Raw genomic sequence first — 12,514 nt, 5'->3', positions numbered from 1 at the left:
TTGGGACACCTGGGACACCCTGGGACACACCTGGGACACCTGTGACACCCCTGGGACACCCCTGGGACACCTGGGACACCCTTGGGACACCTGTGACACCCCTGGGACACCCCTGGGACACCCCTGGGACACACCTGGGACACCCTTGGGACACCTGGGACACACCTGGGACACCCCCAGGACACCTGGGACACCCCCAGGACATTCCTGGGACACACCCCTGGGACACCCCTGGGACACTCTTGGGACACCCCTGGGACACCCCTGGGACACTCTTGGGACACCCCTGGGACACCCCTGGGACACACCTGGGACATCCCTGTGACACCCAAAGGGCACCAGGACCACTCTGGGTGGGGACAGGGGGACAGGGCCACCCCCAGCCCCGGGCATGGCACTGGTGGCCAGAGCCGTGGGAAAGGGCTGTGGGGTGCCAGTGTCACCCCGTGTCACCCTGTGTCACCTTTGGGCGCTGGGGTCACCTTTGGGTGCTGGGGACACCTTTGGTGCTGGGGACACCTTTGGGGCTGGGGACACCTTTGGGTGCCAGTGTCACCTTTGGGTGCCGGTGTCACCTTTGGGTGCTGGGGACACCTTTAGGTGCTGGGGACACCTTTGGGTGCCAGTGTCACCTTTGGGTGCTGGGGTCACCTTTGGGTGCTGGGGTCACCTTTGGGTGCCGGTGTCACCTTTGGGTGCTGGGGACACCTTTGGGTGCCGGGGACACCTTTGGGTGCCAGTGTCACCTTTGGGTGCTGTGGTCACCTTTGGGTGCCATTGTCACCTTTGGGTGCCATTGTCACCTTTGGGTGCCGGGGTCACCTTTGGGTGCCAGGGACACCTTTGGGTGCCGGGGACACCTTTGGGTGCTGGGGTCACCTTTGGGTGCTGGGGACACCTTTGGGTGCCGGGGACACCTTTGGGTGCTGGGGTCACCTTTGGGTGCCGGTGACACCTTTGGGTGCCAGGGACACCTTGGGGTGCCAGGGACACCTTTGGGTGCCAGTGTCACCTTTGGGTGCCAGGGACACCTTTGGGTGCCAGTGTCACCTTTGGGTGCCAGTGTCACCCCGTGTCACCCTGTGTCACCTTTGGGTGCCATTGTCACCTTTGGGTGCTGTGGTCACCTTTGGGTGCCATTGTCACCTTTGGGTGCCAGTGTCACCTTTGGGTGCCGGTGTCACCTTTGGGTGCCGGGGACACCTTTGGGTGCTGGGGACACCTTTGGGTCACCTGTGTCCCTTCTCCCTTCTCAGGACACGGGCACAGCCCAGCACGAGGCATCGCGTGACACACGTGTGACGCCCATGGCACGGGTGGCACATGTCACACACGTGTGACACCCACGGCACAGGTGGCACATGTCACACGTGTCACACATGTCACTTTGCCGGACACCCCGTGTGCCACGCCCGGTGCCACCCGGTGTCCTGCCAGCCTGGGCCGTGTCACCCCACGTCACCTGTGTCACCCGGTGCCACTCCGGCTGGAATTTGTCCCCAGAGCCACCTCCTTCCCCACACGGCCTTGGTGCCGCTCCCTGGGCAGGGACACGCGGCTGTCCTGGGGGTGGCAGTGCCACCAACGGGCGCCAGGCTGTCCCCACCCCCCCCGTGCCACCACAGGAAGGACCCAGGAGCCTCACGGGGCGGGCGACACGTCCTGGGGGGTGGTGACATCATGTGGTGCCACGTGGCGTGTCACGACATGTCACAGCGTGTCACAGCGTGTCCCCTGCAGCTCAGGGTGGCACTCGCCGCTGTGCCATGGCCACCTGGCCCTGGTGTCACCGTGTCCCCTCCCACGCTGGTGTCCCCACGGCCACCCACCCTGGTGGCACCGTGTCCCTGTGTCCTCATGTCCACCCCAACTTCCCATTACCCCCTTATCAGTTGTATATAATTATCCAATTCCCCTTCACCCCAATGTTGTCCGTGTCCCCTGTCCATCCCAATGTCCATCCCAGTGTCCCCCTGTCCACCCCAGTGTCCCCATGTCCATCCCAATGTCCCCATGTCCATCCCAGTGTCCCCCATGTCCATCCCAGCTGTCCCCAATCCCATGTCTTCCCAATGTCCCCCTTCCCAATTCCCATGTCCGTCCCAATGTCCCCTGTCCATCCCAGTGTCCGTCCCAGTGTCCCCCTGTCCGTCCCAATGTCCCCCTGTCCGTCCCAGTGTCCCCATGTCTGTTCCAGTGATGTCCCCCTGTCCATCCCAGTGTCCCCCTGTCCATCCCAATGTCCCCGGTCCGTCCCAACCCCTGTCCATCCCAGTGTCCCCCTGTCCATCCCAATGTCCCCCTGTCCATCCCAGTGTCCCCCTGTCCGTCCACCCCAATGTCCCCATGTCCATCCCAATGTCCCCCTGTCCATCCCAGTGTCCCCTGTCCATCCCAGTGTCCCCCTGTCCATCCCAGTGTCCCCCTGTCTGTCCCAATGTCCCCCTGTCCATCCCAGTGTCCCCATGTCCATCCCAATGTCCTCCTGTCCATCCCAGTGTCCCCGTGTCCATCCCAATGTCCCCATGTCTGTTCCAGTGATGTCCCCCTGTCCGTCCCAATGTCCCCCTGTCCATCCCAATGTCCCCCTGTCCATCCCAGTGTCCATCCCAGTGTCCCCCTGTCCGTCCCAATGTCCCCCTGTCCACCCCCTGCCACCCAGTGTCCCCATGTCCGTCCCAATGTCCCCTGTCCACCCAATGCCCCATGCCACCCATCCCCTGTCCCCCAACCCCTTCCCCCAAGCCTTCACCCACCCCCTTCCACCCATCCCCCGTCTACCCAATGTCCCCATGTCCATCCCAATGTCCCACCTCCGTCCGACCCCGCCCTGTCCCCTCTGTCCCCACCTCTGGGTCCCTTGGGGACAGGGGGACGAGGACTTTGCCCCTTGACGGTGCCAAGGTGGCACCGAGGCGGCGCCGGGCAGCGCCACCAGCACCACACCACACCAGCCTAATTAGCGTAATTGGGGGCAATTAACCCTGAACTTCCCGGTGACGCCACGTTTGGTGACAATGCGGAGCCAGGCGGGGTTTAGCGGGAAATCCAAGGATTTTGGGGGTTTTTGGGCGAAAAACAATTGCTTAGATCTGGTCTAAACCCCTTAAACCAGGTCTAAACACCTTAAATCAGGTTTAAACCCCTTAAATCAGGCTTAAATCCTTTAAACCAGGTCTAAATCCCTTAAACCAGGTGTAAATCCCTTAAACCAGATAGAAAATTCCTTAAATCAAGTTTAAATACTTTAAACTAAGTTTAAATCCCTTAAACCACATCTTAATTCCTCAATTCAGGTCTAAATCCCTTAAACTAGGTCTACATCCCTTAAACCAGTTTTAAATCCCTTAAACCAGGTCTAAACCCCTAAAACAAGGTCAACATCCCTTAAACCAAGTTTAAATCCCTTAAACCAGGTTTAAATCCCTTAAACCACATAGAAAACCCCTTAAATCAGGCCTAAATCCTTTAAGCTAGGTTTAAATCCTTTAAATCAGGTTTAAGTTCTCTAAACTAGGTCAATATCCCTTAAACCAGCTCTAAACCCCTTAAACCACGTCTAAACCCCTTAATTCAGGTTTAAGTCCCTTAAACCCGATCTAAATCCCTTAAATCAGGTTTAAATCCCTTAAACCAGGTCTAAACCTTTTAAATCAGGTCTAAACTCCTTAACCCAGGTCCAAGCCCCTTAAACCAGGTTTCCATTGCTTAAGCCAGGCCGAAACCCCCTGGTTTAGGTTTCAATCCCTTAAACCAGGTCTAAATTCCTCAATTTAAGCACCAGCGCCGCCTCCAGCTCCGACACAGCCGTCGCCAGGGCGGGATCGCCACCGCAGCGTTGCCCGGCAACGGTTCTGATTGACAGGCTGAGAAGCCAATCAGTGACGCGGCAACGTAGGGAATTGACCAATAGGATGCGGATATGCCACCAGAAGAGGAGGGACAGAGGGGAAAAGGAATTCAGGGAAGGGAGATTTGTACGGCAAAACGCCGTACGGCACCTCAGGCACGGCTCTAATTAGGCCAAGAGTAATTCGGCCACGGGCTTAATTGGGCCTCGCAAGTCGTCGGCAGCAATAGTCTCGAACGGATCGTAGAAAATGGCGGGGCCTCCCTCGCCACCGGGGACAGGAGCGCCGTCGGCTCCCACATCGCCGTCTCCTACTAGGCCGCCATAGGAGGGATCAACATGGCGGCGTTGCCAGGCAATTGGGGTGACGGACGGATTAAAAGACCAATCAGCGACGACTGAGCTGAGAGGATGAGCCAATTGACTTTTAAGGAAGGCGGGACACACGGGAAAGGCATTGTGGGCATCGTAGTGCGGACCCTCAGAAATGAGCCGCTGGGCTGCAATAGCGGGGACCAACATGGCGACGTCGCTTGGCAACCGTTCTGATTGACAGCTCTATGAGCCAATCAGCGAGGAAAAAAGTAGGGGATGACTGACTGAGCCAATGGAATGCCGAGTTTGGCCGGAATAGGAGGGACAAGGGGGGAGTGTTTACGGAAAGACTCGAAAGGGCTGTGGAGCTACCGGGACCGGACCGGGATCATCGGGATCGGAATTGTCGGGATTCTCGGGATTCTCGGGATCGGTATCACGATCGAGGAGAGGGCCCAGAGCCCTCCAGGCTCAGCCGGGGATGTTCCACGGCATCGCGGGCCCGGCCGGGATGGGCGGTGAGAGCGGGGAACGATCCCGAAATTCTCGGGATGGGATCGCCGGGATGATCCCGACATTCCCGGGATGGGATTCTCGGTCTTCCCTCCTTTTAACCCTTTCCTTCCTCCCACTGCAGCGCCCGGGAATAAACGCGAGCTTTATGAGGTGAGTGCGGCTCGGGAATGTCCGGAAATGGTCGGAAATGTCCGGAGATGGTCGGAAATGTCCGGCAGCGTCCGGAAATGTCCGAAGGTGGTCGGAAGTTTCCGGGAGTGGCCGGAAATGGCCGAGGATGTCCGGAAATAGCCGGAAATGTCCGAGGATGTCCGGAAATAGCCGGGAATGTCCGAGGGTGTCCGGAAATAGCCGGGAATGAGTCCTGGAATTTTGGGGAATTTTAGTTTTTTGGGAAATTTGGGAATTTTTGGGAATTTTCCGTCTCCTCTCCCTGCAGGAGGTGAAGCTCTACAAGAACGCCCGGGAACGGGAGAAGTGAGTGAGGGAATTTTGGGGCAATTTTGGGAATCTGGGGGGATTATTTGGGGAATATTTGGAGAAATTTGGTACGGGGGTGGAGGGGGTTGGGATTAATCCCAGTTTGTCCCACTCCCATCCCAGTTCATTCCCAGTCCCTCCAAATCCATTCCAATCCCATTCCAATCCCATCCCAGTATATCCCAGTCCCATCCCAGTTAATCCCAGTTAATCCCAGTTAATCCCAGTGTGAGAGCCTGTCCGAAATGCTGCGTTTTCCTGCCTCACGATTGCCACGGAATGTGGACGGCTGTACGAGGGTTTTTGGGGTGAAGGAAGAGACGAGATGGGCTCCGTGATCAGAAGGTTTGATTTATTACGTTATGATATAAACATCTATTTAAACTATACTGAAAAGAAAAGGAAAGGGAGAGTTTCCAGAAGCTGCTGGCTACCTGAGGAAAGGAAAGAATGGATGACAAACCTCGCTGTCTCCAAGCGAGCTCCGTCCTGCATTGGCCACCAACTCCAAACATCCCAACCGGGCCGGTCCAGGCAGACCTGCCCCGTTCCACAGCAGCAGATAACCCGTTGTTCGTGTCTGCTCGCTGAACTTGTCAGCTTCAGCAGGAAGATCCTAAGAGAGGATTTTCCATAAAGGAAACGCCCGTGACAATGGGAGACCACCAAGAAAACCGTCGAGCCGGTACAGGGGGAGGGGGTGCTGTCTCTGAGCTACCTGCCTGCGCTGCACCTGGTGGGACGTTCTGCCCTGGTTCCGAACAACGGATCCGGACTTCCCCGCCTCCCTGGGGCCTGGCTGGCTTTGAGCTGTACACACGGCCCCTTTCCAATAAAACGGCCCCTCTCGCCAGCAGAGACGCGGCCTTCTTCATCGAGGGGTCGGGACAAGAAGCCCCTCTGAAATAAACAGGGCAGGAGACTTTTCTCCTTTTAATGCCTTTATTAAAAGTGATCAGCTCAAGATTGGGAAGCTCGACGGGGCTGTGGTCTCCGTCTTCTTTCCAGCGTGGCTCAGAGGAGGAGGATGTGCAGCTTTGTCCACGAGGGGCAGAGCCAGGGGTCTGATCCTCACAAGGACTTCTGGGCAGGACCCCGGTGTTTTCCCCTTTTCCCTGCTTCCCGGCTTCAGGTCCTGGTCTCAGGCAGCTTCTGCAGTCAGGGCGAGGGGCACTGTCTCGGTTTGGAAAGCCAGGAGTCTGCTGAGGAAGGCAGGAGCCTCCCCTGAAACGGAGAATGTAAACCCTCCCCACCCCTCGGAATTGCTATAATTTTAAATTAAGGGGCTCTCAGGCAAAGATATGGGAGCAGGAAATAACAGTTCTTTAATAGGGAAGAAATAAAAAGAATAAAATAAACAATGCAGTCCACTGGAACAACACTGACAGAGTCAGAACCCAACCCGACACCCTGTGGATCCGGGTGCTGGTGTCAGTCCGATTGAAAATGTGGCTGCAGTCCTCTGAAGTATCAGGTGTGGTTCTGTTGGAGCAAGGGGAATCTGTAGAGAAGGATGTAGTCTTCCTCTGAAGATCCAGGAGGAAAAGGCAGCTGCTGTTCCTCTGGGGAATCTTGCGGAGAAAAGCCGAGTTGCAATTTCAGAATCTCAGAGTATATTGGGGTAGCAGTGCTTGGCTCCTCCCTCTGGGCGGAGCATCTCACAATGGGATGTTATAGTTCTTATCAGTCATGCACTGATATTCAATAGCCTGTTATCAGCGGAGGTCCCCTCCCCAGGGAGGTGTGAATGTGATCACTCAAAGAGAGAGATCAGGCAAACTGCTCACTTGGCAAGGTAATCAGCCATACAGATGGTAATGGAAAACATCTTGCATGCGATCTTCAACAGGCACCAAGGTCTCCCAACATCTCTGCAGGTCCAGCACGCTGCTCCTCACATCCCGGAATCACTCTCATCTCCCAATCTTATATTTGGCTCGTTGTTTTGGGTTTTTTTTTATAAGTTCAATACGTCCCATGGTACACTGGTTCTCAAAATCTGCGTATTCTGATGTCCTTTTCTCTCCCTGACTGGGAGCGGTACCTTTGCCTTAGGGCAGGGTTTTACCGATACAGAAGGAGGGCTATCACCCTGCCCTGGCTAGGGTCGTTCAGTGATACAAAGAGAACTATTAACTCTAACGACTTGTAATTAACATAACAAGCGACACCGCCGCGGCAACTCCAGGTCTAAATTTTGTAACTTAGTTTTTCTACAGAAATAAAATTTACCCAAATTCTGTTCATAACACCTCTGCAGAAACCCCCCTTGTGCTTTATCGCAAGGACTGGCGCTGAGCACCCCACACCCGGCTCGGGGGAGCTGTGCTGTGGCAGGGGGAATGCTGCCCGAAGCGCTGGAGCGTTACAACAAATGGTTCCTGCTGGTTGCTGTGTCCCCTGTGCGCGCCCCGTGTTCTGTGCGGACTCGGCGGGGCCCGCGGGAGAGTAGGGGGGTCTCCTGGGGGTTCCGGGGTGTCTGGGCTCGGGCACAGGGAGGGATGGAACGTGCCCGGCCCCCGCGCGCCCCCGGTTTCGGTCGGGTCACTCTCCGGGCGGGTCTGTGTTGTTGCTCCCACCCCCAGCTTCGGTATAGCCAATAAACGCGACCGCGCGGCATTCCATGTCTCCTGTTCTTCCAATGCTTTGCGTAGGGCCTCCTCTGCTTTCCCCCACGCTTTCAGGCTTTTACTACTGCTTGTGGATTTAGTGTCCTCTGCCAAAGCGGCAGTGCATTTTTCCCAAACCTCGGAGTGTAATATTTCTATGGGGCGTTGAATCACTTCTAGCTCTAGGAGTCTTGTCACGGCAAGAGTAAAATTCTTGAGCTCACACTTAATTCTCCATTGCATATGCATCGAACTTACGACCTTCGCTATCGCCTCCATTACGAATCGCGGGTCTTGGGGCGTCCCCCTCTGCCACAGACGTTCCAGCTGCTGCAGCCGCTGCTCTTGTCCAGGAGAAATCCCCTCACCCGGGCTTTGCCACTCCCGGGTTTCGGCACCACTATGTCGCCTTCTGTTTGGAAGGCGAGGCGACCTGGTTTCAACAAGCAGCACGGCAACCCAATTCTCTCATGGGTCACTCGGGCCAGTAACACACGCTGACACCAATGTGGTGGACAGTCAAAGGCCTTTAATGTTACAATTTGGGGGTTTTATAGATAGGGGCTTCTCTACGTCAGGAAGGGGGTCGTACGATGCTTAGTAAGGAGTGGAAAGTTACTGGTATTTCTATGTTATTCCGAGGGTGATCATTATCTCAGGGGAGAGGGGGAGAGGGATTTTGCAACTCCCCGTGACATCGCGGTATCTTGCGAGCGCCTGTCCCTGCCTGCTACAGCTTTTCCCCCCTTCCTGACGGCCGTGGGTTCGGGTGTGGAACCGCTTCCCTTCCCCCCGAGGCACGGCAAAATCCCCCCCAGAGTAAAAAAGGGTGAAAGGCGCTTGTCTGTGTCAAGGTAAGGCCAAAGAGAAAAGCTGCTTCGATAAAAAACGAGAAGATAAAGAGGAGACAGTGAAATGAAAACAGAGACGCCGCGGGAACAGGACAGGGACACGAGAAATTCCTTCTGATAATGAAAATTAGCGGCAAAAGTCACTGCGAAATCCATAGAAATGAATATGTATGAGCCTCTTGTGAAATTGTGTGCATATGCATTTGAAAGGGGGATAAAAGGGAGGGCTGGGGTTCGCAAAGGGGCGCATGCCCTTTTAAAGAGAGCAGTCTGTCCCCCTGGCCTGCGTCCAGCGCTGAATAAACATACCGCTCTATAACTAAAAGTTGTAGAGTTTTCTCTACCTCCGCACAGCACTGGTTGCTGTGTCCCCTGTGCGCGCCCCGTGTTCTGTGCTTTTCCCCCCCTCCTGACGGCCGTGGGTTCGGGTGTGGAACCGCTTCCCTTCCCCCCGAGGCACGGCAAAATCCCCCCCAGAGTAAAAAAGGGTGAAAGGCGCTTGTCTGTGTCAAGGTAAGGCCAGAGAGAAAAGCTGCTTCGATAAAAAACAAGAAGAGGGGACATTGCTGATAACAGACTAGAATGTCGCTGCATGGCTGATAAGAACAGTAACATCCCATTGTGAGATGTGAGCCCAGAGGGAGGAGCCAAGCACTGCTACCCCGATACACTCTGAGATTCTAGAACACCAGCACGGTTTTTCTCCACGGGATTCCCCAGAGGAACAGCAGCTGCCTCTTCCCCCACTGGATCTCCAGAGGAAGAATCCATCCTTCTCTACAGAACCCCCTTGCTCCAACAGAACCACACCTGGTACTTCAGAGGACTGCAGCCACATTTTCAATTGGACTGCCACCAACACCCTGACCCACAGGGTGTCAGGTTGGGTTCTGACTCTGTCACTGTTGTTCTAGTGGACTGCGTTGTTTATTTTATTCTTTTTATTTCTTCCCTATTAAAGAACTGTTATTTCCTGCTCCCGTATTTTTGCCTGAGAGCCCCTTAATTTAAAATTTATAGCAATTCGGAGGGGTGGGGAGGGTTTACATTCTCCATTTCAGGGGAGGCTCCTGCCTTCCTCAGCAGACTCCTGGCTTTCCAAACCAAGACAGTTTCATGGCTCACAGACCAAATGGGTGTCACTGGAGGGCCAGCGGAACCTACAGAATTGCAGCTGGCTTTGGCTCCAGAAATGTCACCTTTACAGCAGACATTTAAAACTGATTTATTGGTTTTGGTAGTGGAGGGGGTGTGGGAATCCTTAAAATCAGAGGGTTTTGGGAAAGCTGCGAGAGGCAGGCCTCGGAGACAGCAGAACTGCGGTTAGAGCTAAGTGGAAGCCGTGAGATTTGTCAGCAGAAAAGTTATGTGAGATGTAGAAAGTAAGGACAAATAGAACAATGGTCTGCGTATTAATGCTTGGCTGGAATGACTCCCTAAGCTACTCTTTTGGTTTGGAAAGCCAGGTGTCTGCTAAGGAAGGCAGGAGCCTCTCTTCAAATGGAAATTGTAAATCTCCTCCTCTCTCCTCTGAATTGCTATAATTTTAAATTAAGGGGCTCTCAGGCAAAAGATATGGGAGCAGGAAAGAACAGTTCTTTAATAGGGAAGAAAAAAAAAATAAACAATGGAGTAAACTAAACCAACACTGACAGGGTCAGAGCACAGCCTGACGCCCTGTGGGTCAGGGTGCTGGCAGCAGTGCCATTGAAAATGTGGCTGCAGTCCTCCTGTAGTGTCAGGTGTGGTTCTGCTGGAGCAAGGGGGATCTGTAGAGAAGGATGGATTCTTCCTCTGGAGATCCAGGGGCAGAGGCAGCTGCTGCTCCTCTGGGAAATCCAGTGGAGAAGCCGTGCTGGTGTTCCAGAATCTCAGATTATATCCAGGCAGGAATGCTTGGCTGGTGTTCCAGAATCTCAGATTCTATCCAGGCAGGAATGCTTGGCTGGTGTTCCAGAATCTCAGATTATATCCAGGCAGGAATGCTTGGCTGGTGTTCAAGAATCTCAGATTCTATCCAGGCAGGAATGCTTGGCTGGTGTTCCAGAATCTCAGATTATATCCAGGTAGGAATGCTTGGCTGGTGTTCCAGAATCTCAGATTCTATCCAGGCAGGAATGCTTGGCTGGTGTTCCAGAATCTCAGATTCTATCCAGGCAGGAATGCTTGGCTGGTGTTCCAGAATCTCCAGATTCTATCCAGGTAGGAATGCTTGGCTGGTGTTCCAGAATCTCCAGATTCTATCCAGGCAGGAATGCTTGGCTGGTGTTCCAGAATCCCCAGATTCTATCCAGGCAGGAAAGCTTGGCTGGTGTTCCAGAATCTCCAGATTATATCCAGTTGGGAATGCTTGGCTGGTGTTCCAGAATCTCCAGATTATATCCAGGCAGGAATGCTTGGCTGGTGTTCCAGAATCTCAGATTCTATCCAGGCAGGAATGCTTGGCTGGTGTTCCAGAATCTCCAGATTCTATCCAGGCAGGAATGCTTGGCTGGTGTTCCAGAATCTCAGATTATATCCAGTTAGGAATGCTTGGCTGCTGTTCCAGAATCCCCAGATTATATCCAGGTAGGAATGCTTGGCTGGTGTTCCAGAATCTCAGATTATATCCAGGCAGGAATGCTTGGCTGCTGTTCCAGAATCTCAGGTTATATCCAGGCAGGAATGCTTGGCTGGTGTTCCAGAATCTCCAGATTCTATCCAGGCAGGAATGCTTGGCTGGTGTTCCAGAATCTCAGATTCTATCCAGGCAGGAATGCTTGGCTGGTGTTCCAGAATCTCAGATTATATCCAGGCAGGAATGCTTGGCTGGTGTTCCAGAATCTCAGATTCTATCCAGGTAGGAATGCTTGGCTGGTGTTCCAGAATCCTCAGATTCTATCCAGGCAGGAATGCTTGGCTGGTGTTCCAGAATCTCAGATTATATCCAGTTGGGAATGCTTGGCTGGTGTTCCAGAATCTCAGATTCTATCCAGGCAGGAATGCTTGGCTGGTGTTCCAGAATCTCCAGATTATATCCAGTTGGGAATGCTTGGCTGGTGTTCCAGAATCTCAGATTCTATCCAGGCAGGAATGCTTGGCTGCTGTTCCAGAATCCCCAGATTCTATCCAGGTAGGAATGCTTGGCTGGTGTTCCAGAATCTCCAGATTATATCCAGGCAGGAATGCTTGGCTGGTGTTCCAGAATCTCCAGATTCTATCCAGGCAGGAATGCTGGGCTGGTGTTCCAGAATCCCCAGATTCTATCCAGGTAGGAATGCTTGGCTCCTCCCCTGGGCTCACATCTCCCAGCGGGATGCTGTAGATCTTATCAGCCATGCAGGGACATTGAATAGCTGTTATCAGCAGGTGTCTCTGCAATTGTGGAAGAGATAAGGAAAACTGCCCACTGAACAGAAGACACCTGCCACACAGATGGCGAATAGAATACCGTTTGCTTGGCAATCCAGGACATTATCCACTCCTTGTTCTATTTCCATCTGCATCACAATGAAACCTTACCCACAGTTCTCACTTAGGACTGGGTTTCCCTGTGGTACACAATGGGTTTCTCCATCTTTCTGCATTACCCACCAAGTGTTACCAGGTCCTTGAGCAAACCAATCCCAGGGATGTGTTTGTCTTTGCCTGAGGTTGGAGTAATCCAAACAGTCTTTCCCAAAATACCTTTCATGTGTACAACAGGGACTTTATCTCCATCCACTGTGTGCAGTGGTTCAGACTGGGCAGGACCAGCTCGATTTATGGACCCTCAGGTGTTGACCATCCAGGTGGCCTTTGCTAAGTTCATTTCTCTATTTCTAAAATTCCCCCTCCAAGTGCCTTCAGGGTTGTTTTAAGTAGTCCATTGCACCGTTCAACTTTCCCAGCAGCTGGTGCATGGTAGGGGATAT

Source organism: Camarhynchus parvulus, chromosome 2 (assembly GCF_901933205.1).
Source record: "Camarhynchus parvulus chromosome 2, STF_HiC, whole genome shotgun sequence".
Taxonomy (NCBI): Eukaryota; Metazoa; Chordata; class Aves; order Passeriformes; family Thraupidae; genus Camarhynchus; species Camarhynchus parvulus.
Note: the sequence above shows the minus strand (reverse complement) of the source record.